Source organism: Falco peregrinus, chromosome 10 (genome assembly GCF_023634155.1).
Source record: "Falco peregrinus isolate bFalPer1 chromosome 10, bFalPer1.pri, whole genome shotgun sequence".
Lineage (NCBI taxonomy): Eukaryota > Metazoa > Chordata > Aves > Falconiformes > Falconidae > Falco > Falco peregrinus.
In genome coordinates, this window is record NC_073730.1 from 9,203,623 (window position 1) to 9,218,256 (window position 14,634).

Consider the following 14,634-nt stretch of genomic DNA (forward strand, 5'->3'; position numbering starts at 1 on the left):
GGTGGGAACAAGCTGTTGCAGCTCTCCCAGCTTCAAACAGTTCACCTGTCCCCTGTGTTTTCTCTCTGTACATCACTTCTTTTAACTGGTGGCAGGTGCGAGTGTCAGGTGGGCCAGACGATAAAAGAGGACAGTACTCAGCTCAACCCTCTGCTCATCATTTCTCCCAGTAGCATTCTTTGTTTTCCATCTGCATCTCAGAGTTAATGTGTACTTCCTCGTGGTCTCCCTTAACCAGCAATGCATAGGATGGTGTTGACATATGTAAACACCAAAGATGACATACCCTTTACCCTCCTCTTCCTTTCCTGGTGCCAACTTTCCTTTGCTTTCCCTTCCAAATGCTTTTGCATTTTGGGTTTTCCGCTGTGAGTATTTTAGTATCGTAAATGCCAGCTCTGCCAATGGTGTTCCACTGAAGGTAACCACTCTCTTCTGATGCAGCTGACACAGTTACAGTGATGAATTCATGTGAGGCATAGATGCTTCCATACCACTGTGTTTCCCAGCAGGGATTTCACTAAGTGGTGGGAAATTCCATGTTCTCTATTACATACGCAGACAGATCAGCTTGCCAGGGTGTGCTGGTTGCCAGCACTTGTGCTGGTGCAGCGAAGTGTTCTCTCTGATGCACACCAGTGTTTTGTTTCCTTGGGGAGTGTTTGTACTGCAACAGTTCCTCCCACTTATGCCAAAATGTTACTCAGTGTGCTGCGTCTTGCCAGGTCACACACTCACTTTGGGCAGTGTGTCCAGGCTGCTGTGTTTACTCTTCTAGGTAGAAGTGAACATTCAGCAAAACCAAGAAGAAAGGTTTTCTGGAGTAATACATTCAGGACAAGCAGCAGGAGTGCAAGTTCTGCCTCCTCCGTGCTGCTGTAGGCTTTACCCCTCTGAATAGAGAAGCAAGCCTTGCTTTGTACCTGCTTCATTCTGCACTGTGTAGGGTCCCTGAGATACAGCGGTGTCACCCACAGCAAACTGCAGTAGCAGCCCTGCACCTCCTCTCCACAGGAGACCAGATTGCTCCCACTAGTGCAATGACTACTGTGAAGACTAGGTCTGTCCCTCCCAGGTCATCTGTGTCTGAGCCACTGGGCCAGGCTCTCTGCAGAATCATCTTCATTCATCACTGAGACTCCTCCATGACCACTGGCACTAGGGTTTCTTTTAATTCCCTCCAAGTCCAAAGGTAAAAGAGAGAGATGCTTGAGAGGATCCTGTCTTGTCTCAAACATCCTTACCAGTTTCCCTCTAGGTTTAAACCAAGAAAGTGTCCTAGGACATCTCTGGGTTTCCTACTTGCTCCTTCAGTTTGCTCCCCTCACAGCAACCATAAATGTCACTTAAATGCTGAAAGCTGACTCTCCTCTTGCACCATTTGAGAAGAGATTTCCAGGAGTGCTACTTGTGATCCTTGCAGATCCTGCTTGAGAGCTGAAGTGTAGTTAAACATGTTTGCTGGTCTGGAGCTGAAAAGCAGCAAGCTATGCTTGGCTGCCCTGGACCTGAAATATTTCAGAGCTGAATAAGTATTTTAGAACCCTGGGGCTTTTCACCAGTTTATTCAGGAAAATCCTTCAAAAATTTCTGGATTCCTGTGGTACAATATGAATTACTCCAGAATCACATCATACACAGGTACACAGTCAACTGGATTTCTGTGCAAGAGGCTTCTTGGGCTTCCTTGTTCGATTCTTGGCTGCTCTGTGCATGTTTTTGAATAGTGTAGTTAAAAATTAGTGATTGACAACTTGGAAACTTATCTGAAAATTAGGCTTGCTTCTGATATCCCTGAAAAAAACTAAAAAAAGTAAAAGAAGAGTAATCTGAGGAACTCTAGAAGATCTTGACTATAGTGTCTTCTCTGGATTTTTTTTTTTCCCACATGAGATTAGAACCACTTTTTTTCCTGTTGTGTGATGAAATTATTCATTGCATGTTGTGACACATTGGATACCCTCTAGCTGTGATGCTTTTACCATCAGCCTTTAGTCTGTAAAGCCTCCCTACAGAGTGACAGCATTGTGCTGTCATCTTTCCTTCCCCAGCCAGCTTTAGTCTGTTTCTCCCTGCTCCACCTCCCACCGAGCACAGCAGTGGCAGCAGCAGTGCAGGAGCCAAAATGGGAGTTTTTGAAGGGACTTTGCTATAAATCTGACTATGAGGGGGCTCAGGTAAGTCTGTCCTAGGCTGAGCCCATGAAACGATGCCAGCTTTGCCTGGGAGCTGTCTCTCTCCCCCCATACTTATTTTCCCTTCAGCAGCCTGTGGTGAGAGAGGTGTGCTAACTTGGAGTGGGCAATATCCACAAATACCCCCTAGCAGCAAAATCAAAGATGTGTTTGAGGAAGAGGAGGAACCTATAACTCTGACCAGTTTCCATTCAGTATGAAGAAAGAAAAGCAATTGCCTTGTTTTATGCCCACTTTGTTCTCCTGGTTCTTTCCTATGAAGATGTATGCGTCAGGCACAATCTGATGGTGGAGTAATATTTAGCCACTTTCTTCTCTCTGTTCTCTAATTAACTCTTCTGTTTCCTTCAGTGGTAATGTCTGTAAACACTAACTGTTAAAACAGCCAGTTTGCAAACTACCAGAAACTGTAACAGGAAGAAATGTCACTGAAGGAAGCAGCACAAAGTCAGTGGCAGCACCATGTGGTTTGGATACTACTGTTTTGCAACAAGGCTTGAGCGTCTTCATCAGCCTAATGAAAAAGAGTAAAACACAGAGAAAGCATAGAGCAACATAAGTTATCTTTTAACGTGTTCTCAGCCTGTGCCAGTGGTTAGAGACGGGTAAGGGTTGCCCTTTGAGCCAGGGATGCAGGTCCAAGCTTGGTGATATGCCTTGTAGGGAGACCCGCTTCAAGCCATTGGAAGTGCTTGCTCAGAGCTAAGGGTATCAGGGCCATCCAAGTTGTCAGTGCTCTTCGAGGAGGGCTGCAGGGGTAACAGTTTGAGTCTCATGTTGCAAAGACTACTTGTGAAGGGATTGAGAGTCTCCATCACAGAGACCACCCATTCCTCTTGCCCAGGCCCTGCATGCAAACCAAAACATGAGCAGGGGACTCCAGACAGGGAGATAGCTTCTCTGGCTGAAACCCTGTAGTAAAATGGTGTTTTGTCTAGTCCAAAAGGCTAGTCATTCCCGATTCCTCAGCTGTTGTCACTTGGGTTGGAAAAGGCAGTGTAACCTCGTTGTCTGCTCTGCTTCCTCTTGCTGCGAAAGCTGGGGGACCTGTAGCATGAGGGTGTGAGCATCATCAGAAATAGTGTGAATGGGACAGGGTTAAAATGTTCTAGTTATGGCACAAGGTCTTGTAAAGAGGTCAGGTAGAGAACTTGGTCCCATGGTTGCAGTCCCCTTACCCAGTGAGTACCAGTGGTCCTGGTTTATCTAGAAAATCACAGTGGTTCTGCACTTGCCTTGGAAAGTCTGTTTGACTCAATTCTTGTGCATATGAGTGAGAAGATTTTCAAAGTCTCAGTAAAACTGTCCCGGAAAGCTGGTGCTTGTTGTCTCCTTCAGCTGTAAGCATCACATGCCCCAGGGATGTCCTCTGTCCCCTCACCTCACCCCATGGCAGGGGTACTGGTACTTGCATGGTACCTAAAAGAAATTTATCTAAACTGCTCTTAAAGACCCCAAAGAGGCCCTCTGTTCTAGGGCTCTGCTCTCCTTAAAAATGTGGAGTTTCTCCTTAGTCTCCCATGAGCTTCAAGATTAATCCAGTGGCCTTACATATCCAGCATGGGCACAGAGAATGGGTTATTCCTTTCTCTTTGCATCAGCTCTTTACAGACCTGAAGCCCAGAGGACAACAGGACTCTTAGAAGATGTTTTTTTTCTACACCTCCAAATACCTCAGTTTTCCTTCAGATTACGTGTGACTGATTCATGCCCTTTCTGGAAGGGGGATATCTGGGACTAGACACAGCTCTCCTATAGAGGAATGAAGCTGGGTTAATTAATATTGATAACATACGGCTGTGGGCTCGCTTGGGGGGGGCGGGGTTGGCCGATGTAGATAAGGTGCAGCTGTGGCTGGTTCTGTTAAGGGGCTGGGCAGCCAAGGAAGAGAGAGGAGGAAGAAGCAGAGAGAGAATTCTGCCTGAGATGAGGAGAGACTAGGAGAAGGCAGCAGAGGGACTGGCATGAGGAGTGTGTTGGTATGAGATGGTGAAAGACCTTGTTGGAGCTTCATAGTTTGGAGAGTGCTGTGACACTCTCCTACACGTGTCTTCAAGTTTCACGTACAGCGTGGTGTCATCCTTTTCCAGTGTCACCTTCAGCCTGGTCCCAGCACACTGTAGTCCCTAGATGTGTTTCTCCCAAACTGTTTACTCCTTCTTGCATTTCTATTGCAGATCATTCCTGCTTAGGCAGAGTATAAACTTACATGTTCTTCTTTCTGAATTGTGTTTCATTTTTTCAAATTCTCCCTTCAGAAGTCCAGATCACTTGAACTTCACCCTTCCCTTCCTTAACACTCCTGGGTTTGTGTCCTGGCTTGAGAGCCTACACTTGTCCTGTACCCAGCCCTTCCCATAACACAGCAATCTGGATGAGCTGTGGGGTTTCAGCGCAGGAAAGCATTCACCTTGGCTCCAGTGGGACTCAAGCTAGGCCTATGAGAACCTCATGAGGTTCAACAGGGCCAAGTGCAAGGTCTTGCACCTCGGTCAGGGTAACCTTCAGTATCAATACTGGCTGGGGGATCAAAGGATTGAGGGCAGCCCTGCAGAGAAGGACCTGGAGGTGCTGGTGGATGAAAAACTGGACATGAGCCAGCAATGTGTGTTCACAGACCAGAAGGCCAACTGTATCCAGGGCTGCATCACAAGCAGCATAGCCAGCGAGTCAAGGCAGGTGATTCTCCCCCTCTACTCTGTACTCCTGAGGCCCCACCTGGAGCACTGTGCCCAGCTCTGGCCTCCTTAGTTCAAGAAAGACGTGGACCTGTTGGAGTGGGTTGAGAGGAGGGCCATAAAGATGATCAGAAGGCTGGAGCACATCTCCTGTCAGGAAAGGCTGAGAGAGTTGGGGTTGTTCAGCCTGGAGAAGAGAAGGCTCCAGGGAGACTTTGTTGCAGCTTTTCAATACTTAAAGGGGGCTTATAGGAAAGATGGGGACAGGTGTTTTAGTAGGGCCTGTAGCAATAGGACAAGGGGTAATGGTTTTAAACTGAAAGAAGGTAGATTCAGACTAGATATAAGGAATATATTTTTTACAACGAAGGTGGTGAAACACTGGACTAGGTTGCCCAGAGAGATTGGTTGTGGGTGCCCCATCCCTGGGAACATTCAAGGTCAAGCTGGACAGGGCTTTGAGCAACCTGATCTAATTGAAGATGTCTCTGCTCATTGTGGGGAGGTTGAACTACATCACCTTTAAATATTCCTTCACACCCAAACTGTTCTATGGTTCTATGATATCATCCTGGCTCATATTCATTACTTGAGCTGCGGGGATTTCTGTTAGCAGGGTGGTCATGTTATTGGTTTAGATGGATTTACTTTAGTTACAGAGTTGTACTGTCTTTTTGTATTATTTTATATTTTCTTCTCTTTCACATGCTGTCTGTGTGACAGCAGAACTTGGCTCCTCTGTGCAAAATCCAGACATTCTTGTCATGGAGCAAGTATGAAGCAATGTCCCTTCTAGCGATGCTGGGGCGGGGGGGTTAAACAAGGATGGGATCTGGTTTTCGTGTGAAAACACTGAGCCCTTGGGCATGTCACGGAACGTGTGTAGTCGTCCCTGGGCACACTGGTGTACCCAAAGCATGTTGTAGCAAGGAGCTGAGAGAGGGAAGAAAAAGAGCAGTTGTTATTTCATTCAACTCTTTCAGTTTCCTTCCAAATTGCTTTAAGAAAGTGAAGTGCTGTTTGTTTACTCATCCATCCTACTCCTCATCTGGCAGAGATCCCAGATTGCTGAGACATGAAAGAAGAAATCCTCCTGAAAGCTGTGAAACATTGGCGTGGTTCTTCCCCAGCCCAGGACTGGGAGGCTTGCATCACCCGCCCCCGGACACTGAAATGCTCCTTCTTCTAATCCTTCGGAAAGCCTTACAAATCAGCATCTTGCATTGCATCAGCATCTGGCAGCCTGCCTCTATTTGCTTCTGCCCTCACTGGTGAAATGAAACTATGGCCCTGCTGTTGCATGTCACCCAACTTGGAGCCATGTGTCAGTTCTGAGCCAGCCTGAAAAGGCACCCAGCTCTGAAAACCTTGGCAGTGCTGAGCTGCTTGTTAGTTAACTCAGCACCAGCAGCGTGCTATGCCATGTGAGCCACCTGGGGCAAATGGCTCTCTGTGAGAGGTGGCTCCTGCCTTTTTTGGTGCTCCCCACCGGGCAAAGCCTAGCTGTTGGATAAAGACCCTAGCCCCTGACCTGGCCTCTCCCTGCCCCCCGCCCCCCATAGCATTGCTGAAGGGTGTCTGTGCTAACTGTATTCTCATAGCCTCATGTATAGGTGGTTTTTTAGTTTCCCTCTCCTGAGTTTCTTCACATTGCATCATCAAGCACTGATTTTGTTTCCTCCATGCATCTGAAGACCCGCCACCTTACCAGCAAAACCAGCATTAGGAAATGATGGAGCCAGGGCTGGCAAGCAGCCTCTCATGTCCTGCCTTACACAGCTCCCTGCCCTTGATCACGTGCAAGAGAAGATTTCTTCCTCTGGCGGGGCAGTGTGTGGCTGGTGCTGCCACAGGGACAGCCAGCCCTGGCCCACCACCATGAGCTGACTCACACAGGGTACACTGGCACACAAGTGGAGGCATCCTGGATTGGCACTGCTGTGGTTTGGGTACTCAGCTCTGGGGACCCACTTTTCGAAGTATTTACCTTTCCATTCAACCTTGCCTAATGGTGGACAAACAGACTGGGCTCAGAGACCCATCCAGTGTAGTGTCCTGCCTTACACGTCAGGCCTGCGGTGTATTCTGTTTCTTCGTGTTTAATAGTTAGCGATGGATCTCTTGTGTGTGCATCTGCTGCTTTCTGAGCCTGTCCTAACTTTTAGCTTTCTCTCATGGCAATGACTTCCGCAGGTTATTTACCTATTGCATGAAAGAAACCTAGAAGTCCTTGTTTTCCACTTAAACCTGCTCTCTGTCCATTTAATGAGATGCTGACCTCTACCTGACATTGCTTTGTAAGGAACAGTGAGCATCCGTCCCAACTCACCCTCCTGACACTCACAGCTCTGAGGGTCCTTGTGGAGTCATGCAGCTGCAGGGCTCCCTTTGGTCTTCCCAGAGTGGTGTAACTCAGGGTGTCCCCTTTCTCCTCTGACCATCTGTGATCCTGGGATGGAGGCAGGGTTGGAGTGGAAAAAAATCTTTGGAGAAAGGAGTTACCAAACTTCTATGCCACTCCTGAGGATATCCCAGCACAGGGTGTTTTTCGGACTTCATAGGATTGCGCCACTCAGAAAAGCAAAAAGCGTCTCCTGTGCAGTTTGTTGTGAGCAAGCCAAATCATAAATGCCTGCTGCAACAGAAGCCACGCTGTGCTGTGGCCCATGCACGCACAAGCTGAGAGAACCGCAGGCTTGAGCAGGCATGTGTCAGGCACCTGTCCCTGGACCTGCCTCTGCTCCCTGGGGACAGGATACACACGCACCTGGCTGGTGCCTGAGCCACAGCGATCTGCCCCGAAACCTGCAGCAGCCTCTTCTGCTGCGAGCTGTGTCTACTTGGCCGTTGGCGAACCCAGCGTGCGGCTAGAAACCCTGTGGCTCTGTGTCAAAAGCTCCTCTATATGAGTTTCCTTCCCATGTTTATTTAGTAGATGGTTTCTGAGCTCTGTCCAGAGGAAGGCGAGCAGGGTGGAAATGCTATGAAGAAAAGCAGGCTGGGGATCCCCACCGTGCACCCAAGGCAGTCCCTTTTCCCTTCATGCTGGGTTTGCCAAGAAGCTACGGGAGCAATGGCCAAGTGTTGGCCTGGGGCTCAGCCAGGGGCCAGTGCTGCCTTCCAATGCCCCACAGCTTCCCCCCTGAGCTGGGCTGCTGCCTGTCATCTCCTCTTGTTTGCTTTTTGCCTTCCAAGAGCTGAGCTTCTCTTACTGCTGTCTCCAGCAAGGTTTAGGAAAATATGAGTCACCCTCAGCCTGGACCAGAAGCACAGAAAAAATTCAGCCCTCCAACTCCTTCATTCAATATCACTGTGAAGGTCCCCAGGTTTGTGATTCCTTGTGAAACTTCCCAACACCTGAAAGATGTCCTGAACAGGCCCTGCAGCTTGTTTGAAAAACCAGTAGAAGGTTCCTTGGAAATGTGTGAACAGCTGGTTTACTGGTTCACTGAAAATTTGTCAAGATCAAAAAGGAAAAACAACTTCCCCTGCTCCTCTTTGCAGACATATCAGAAGTTCAGTCATCTCCATCTAAAATGTTTTGTTTTGCTTATACAGTCTTCATTTGTTTAACTTTGCAACAACTGCTGTTAGTTTTGAAATGAAGCTTTATTTTGACGCAAAACATGGAAGCATTTAAACTTGAAAGGAATTGACAGAAAGTTACTGCCTGTGGGAATGTGCCTGCTCTAATTTGAATACAAATTATGTCAACATGACTCAGTCCAATGCCTCAACTGATTGTATTGAATTGCTGAATTGCATTTGGAGGAAAGAGGCTGGTGGTTTCAGAAGAAATTAAGAGATTTTCACCCAAAAGAAGTATGTTTACTCAGATTAAGAACAGTCACAAAACTTTTTCTAAGATCTAACCCATGAGCGGACCTTTCAAAGACACGATGCTAGAGAGGCTGCATCAAGTGCCACCGCCTTCTGTATGCTCAAACCGCTGCTCACAGCCCAGGACACCAGCCCTCTCCCCACCACCTCCTCCATTGTCTCTCATGTCTGTTGCTGTATTCACCCTTATCATCCCATCTGAGCTGCTCCTCAGCTCTGCAGCTCAGCATGTCAGGACACCAGCAGGGATTTAAACATTTGAACTGTGTGTTTCCCAGATGTGCCGGGAGCTGCTGTGCAGGACACAGCCATCTGACTGAAGCCTGGCATTTTGGCGATGTTAGCACTGCCGAGCTCCAGTGTGGGTGGGTGGGCAGCAGCAGTAACAGCTTTCTTCTGAAGTTCTCCCCCAGGAAAGCACACCCTACTTTCCTGCAGGTGCTTACTTGCTAGGTTTTACATTGCAGTGTTTTGTGGTAGAAGAGAGGGTATAGAGATTATGCGCTGGGAGTATCAAATGGATGATTAGTTGGACTTTCAAGTTGATCATCCTTTTTCCCCTGTGGCAATAGTCACAGCAGCCCGTGCTTGGCTTCTGCATGCCCCTACCCCAATACGGGCATGAGTGAGTTTGTTCTGGTATGGAGCTGGGAAATTCCCAGCAATTCCCGCAAGCACAGCACATGAGGGAATACAGCCAGCAGTTGATGTGCAGTTTACCTGATGTTTCACACCCCACTGGTACGTGGAGGGTTGAAAGTGAAAGCTGACCCTCTCTGTTTACTGATGTGCCCTTTCTATTTACTTTCAGAACAGAAAAGCCAATTGAGACTCAGCTAGCAGAAAAATTAAGACTTCAGGCAGTTTTGTAGCCATAATGAGGTGTTCTGCCCAGCATTACCAGTTGCCACCTGTTGCAACCCAGTTTAATTTTTAACCTCCTTAGGAAGCCTCTCCCATCAATGTCCCCTGGCAAAAGGATAGAAACCTCTCTTTCTGCTCTTCTTGGCTAAGGGAAGTGTCATTTATGAGCTCCCAGGAGTGGGCAGGTTGCTGGCCACCCAACACCTGGCAGGATGAGTTCATGTGGCGCAGTGCTCTTTCAAGGCGAGGGCAAGGAGAGGAGGAGCGGGCAGAGACGGTGCAGCTGGAAAGGGGTTGTATTTTTGTTTGCAAATGTTCTGACTTCAGGGCATCCTGGGTGAATGATGCAAGAAAGGTCTTGTGATGACAGGGAAGCCTTGCAGGGCTGCAACACGCCCCCTCACTCCTGCTGTGAAGTAATCCATGTAGGGCTTATTTTGTTTACAAAGTTCCAGATGTTTCCCCCACAGGTATGAGCTGTCACTCGCTGTTTTTAACCACCTGCCAGCATATCAGGCAATATCCAGTCCCCATAAATGCAGAGATATCCCACGCACCTTTATCTGCCATGACTGCCTGAGCTGATTGGGTTGTATTGTAGTTGGGAGCCTCTCTCTTCAGCCTGAAACTCCCTGGGAAGCTAACTTTCTCATCCTGACATGACTCAGTGTGCCTTTTCTCAGAAAATGCCTACTTCTCACCTTGCTTAAGGTCTGTTGCAATGCAGGTGGAGGCAGGAAATCACCTAGACCTCCATCCCCAGGGAAGCTTGAAAAATCAGGCAAAGACCAGAATTCAGCTAGTGACGTTGGCCTGCAGACATCGTTTGGTCTGAGAGAAAACTTGCACCCAGAATGAGGTCTCAGCCATCGCTGTATAACAGCTATCTGCAACCTTTCTGTTGAGTTTGTGGCACCACACAAAGGTGATGGGTCAGGGAGAAGAATAAACCAAAGGGACCCTAACTCCAGCTCCAGCTGAAAGGTTGTTATGGCTGGCACATCCTTCATGACTTTTGTTTTAGGGTCCTTTTTTGGATAAGCACCAAAACCAGGTCCAGGAACAGGCACCAGAACTCCAATCCTAACCTCTCTTCACTCATACCTCTTGGCTTAGGGCCACAGCGGCATACCAGGCAGCAACGGAAAGGCTTCAGCATGGCTTTGCCTGCAGTATCCTATGGCCGGCTGGTTGGAGATGACTGGCCTCCAAATTATTAGGGTGTGAACACTGGTCTCCAATGATGTTGGCACACAAAGGATGGACACCCTGAAGCCCATGTGGCCAGTGGAGATCTTGGGGGCTGTCTAGGGAGGAGAAGGAGAAGTCCTAGAGGAGGGCATGGGATCAAGGCAGCCTGGATTGCCTCTGCAGGGCTTTGTAGTCACCTACCTCCCCATCACCCACAGAGGGGGAGCAAGGTTGCCCTCTTGGGGTCAGGGGCCTGGTGTTTGTGGCAGTGAGTGCCCAAGGTGGGAACTCAGAAGAGCCTTGGGCTACACAGTCAACCAGCTCTGTTGGGAGAGCCTAAGTTAAGCAGAAGGCCAACACATCCTGCCGTGGTGAGTGGTTACATTAACAACGTGCGAGTGATCACTCAGTGGAGGTGTATCTGATTCTGCCTGTGCAGCCAGGCAATGGGTCGTGTAGGAAGTCACTCTGTCAGGCAGAATCGTGCTTGGGGGGTAAAATCTGTACTGTCACAAAGCTCAGCAGGAGGGGACATTGCCAGCTGAGGCCATGTGGGGCAGGCCAGCAGTGGGCCTGGCAGGGAGGGGACAAAAGCTGTCCCGAAGCACGACAAGTGCCCCATACACCACCATGGCTCTCCCAGGATGCTGCTCAGGAGCAGGGGTGCAAATATGGGCTTTTAAAGCTCTAACTGCCTGTCTCAAGCGCTGCTCTGCCATTAACAGATTAATTGGTGCTGGAGACCTGAATCCAGCCGTGAGCCCAGCCAAGGGCTGGAGGCAGTGTATTTATGAAGTGGCCATGGTTGCACCAGCTGCTGACTGATCTGTACACTTGATGGAGACTTGCCTTAACCTCCTGTCCAAGGGTGAATTCTGCACATTGGCTGTTTGTGTTACCCCATGCTGCATTCGTCAGCTGGCTAGCTGCAACCAGAGCAGAAGCAAGCAAAACTCTCCATCATTTGAACAAAGTAATTCCTGCAACCCCCCAATGGCAGGTCTGGTATTCCAAGCTATGGAAAACCACTGGAGTGGTTCAGGTCGGTTTCAAACAAAACTGGGAGACTGGGCCTGAGGTTCATTTTCCCACCACATTCCTGAATTTGTAATCCTTGCCATTTGCTGAAGTCAGTATTACAGGAGCTGTGAGGAACAGGTGATACGTCTGGCATATTTGTGTGCGTGTTTGAGGATGGAGTAGGGTGCTCAAGCATTGCAAAACAGACTTAGAAATATCTAAGCTAAGATGGATGATCCTAAGTACCAAAAGCGCTCAAATATTCATGACACAATATTCGTAACTGCGGTCCCTGCTTAATCTGTGTTAATTAGTTGTTGTAGTTTCCAGGGTTTGGAGAAAATGCAAGTGTAAAAGTACTGCAAGAGTGATACTGAATGTACATGCTTTTGAAGTATTTTAACGTGCTCATCAACATCTATTTGAATTATTATAACACACTCATCCTGTTGATGATCATGGTCAGGAGGAGAAGGGGAAAAACAAAAGTTTCAGACCCCAAGGTCCAACTCACTAAGTCTGAGTCTTAGTGACTGAGACGAGGAGTATAAAACAGCACAAGGAAGAAAACTACATTGCTCTCACATGCTGTTGAAGCCCCAGTGACCACAAAGTCCTGGTCCCTCAAGGACAGAGCTAGTGTAGGAAAAGCCATTCATTCAGAGTTACATTACAGAATTATAAAGCCAAAAAAATGTTTCCCCCAGCACAGTATTGTATTACAGCCTTAGGCCCAAGGGAAAGGTGCACAAGAAGTGAGCCATATGATACGCATCACTGCTGAGCAAAGCACATTAACCAGTTATGCAGATGACCCTCAACAGATCATTATCTGGGCATCTTTCCTTACTTAAGAGAGAGCTGTGCTCTTTCCTGATGTCTTATGGATTCTAATTTAAACCCATGTGATTTTACAGCCTCTTGGTATGACGTGTAGTAATTTGTAATACTGTTGCTCTGACACTGTATGGATTAGCACTTGGCCTCAGGGTGCTGGTAAGCCAAGATACTGTCCTGGCCGCAGGACCCTGAACACTGACAGGACGTCCATCCCCACAGCCTTCCAGGGCAGAGTCCCTGAGATGCCTGTGGCCCCTGGCACTGCCAGGCTCTTCTCTCTACTCTCCTTCCAGCTTCATTCACAGACCTCTCAAGCTGGAGAACCATCTGCTGCTTCCTGCTGCATGTTCACCTTATGAGCAACCAGTTTCTATAACAGCATTTTTTTCAAGGCTGGGAAGGTATGACCTTCTGAATCCATTTCTAGTGAAGGCTGCAGATTTGTCTGTATGCTCTGTTGCAGCACCAACCTGCTGATTACAGTGCTTACTGGTCTTATTATATATGGTCTGTGTTTGCAGCTTCCCTGGGTTTTAAAACTTGCTGTCCTAGGGAGTTTGTGTGCAGGAGCAGTGCCAGCCAGCGGTGAGCAGGCTGCTCCCAGCCGCAGAGGGGAACACTCTTCTGCACATCAAGAGCTTGATGTGGAGGAGCCACATGTCTCTTGGCAAAGCAGCCTTCACAATCTGCATGGAAAAACCTTCAGACCTTTCCTGGCTAGGTGTCCTTTGCCTTTACTGCTGCCAAGGTACCTCCTTTGAGCTATCTGTGAATGGGTTTAGCCACAGGCAGCTATCCTGCCTTCTGTGGCTTTGTCTACCTCTGCACCTGGCTGTGGCCACAGAGCTGGTTTTTGGTGATTTTGTCTCTGCTCCTTTGGTCAGCTGTGTTTACAACGTGAAGCATGGTAGATGTTAATTATACAAAGAGGTTGTTTCCGCTAAAGACAGGTTTTGGTTACTGATTCAGCCCCTTCTCTGGTTCTGACAGCTTTCTGTACACAGCAGTGTTGCACTGACGTAAAATCTTGGAGTATTTATGGTGTTCTTCTCGAGATCAGTGACTCTGGTGTTCAGCTCAGGCCATCCCCTCCTGTGGCACAGTCCTTGCTGATGGCCACAGCTTGTCTGATCCAAACTACATGGAGACACCTCGGAAGGTCTGAAGGGCTGGTGGAGGGTTACCTCTCCTTCTGCTATTACTTTATTTGCTGTTATTCTTACAAAAACCCAGGCAAAAGGCATGAGTGTCTGTGACTGTACCCAGAACAGCCAGGAAGAGAGCCCTGGATGCTTTCTGGTACAGGGCAGCTGAGGTCTCTGGCTGCATCTGCAAGAGCACAGTCAGCACAGCCATCAGGATTCAGCATGTGGGCCGTGAAGTACTGCTATGGGAAGGCAGCGCCTGCCTCTGATTCTAGAAAGGACACATCTTGTAAAAAGAATCAAGCCTAACCCGAGGCATACCTGGGAGAGATGACTCAAGTTACTGCAACCAACTGGGATGCAGTGATATTTTTCTTATGCAAGCTGGAGCAAATCTTTTCTTGTAAAGGGTGGATACTGCTGGAGATATTGTATGATCTGGGCAGGAGGCTTTTCAGAGCTGGTGAGTAGCCACCAGAATTAGTCCTTCTTGTCAAGAGTGGAACATATGAAACAGTAAATAAGTTTCTTGTTGGCAGCTGTGTTAATGTACTCTGGGTCTTATGGGAAGTGATGAAGGGAGAAACAGATCAACCGATGGTTCAAAATGTTTTGGGCATAACCCCCGAAAAAGTCTGAAACCAAATCTCATCTGTTTGTTCCCACTGAATGTATGCACCCTGCTAACTTTCTGTGCTGGTGACAGTAAGCCCAACAAGCAGACACTGGCAGTAATAGAAACCTTAAATTAATAAAATGAGACAAAGGGAAGTGAGTCCTTTGAACTCCATAAGGTAACGCTAGTGATATCTTGTCTCAGGGATCTAGCTGTTGATGAAATTGGAGCGCTGCTGTATACTT

At 48.0% G+C, this 14,634-nt stretch overlaps 1 long non-coding RNA gene across 1 annotated transcript in view; it reads left to right on the forward strand.

Moving 5' to 3' along the window:
* The window catches only part of LOC129785289 (uncharacterized), a 133,043-nt gene that overhangs the window by 104,600 nt on the left and 13,809 nt on the right, over positions 1-14,634 (forward strand). The window lies entirely within an intron of this gene.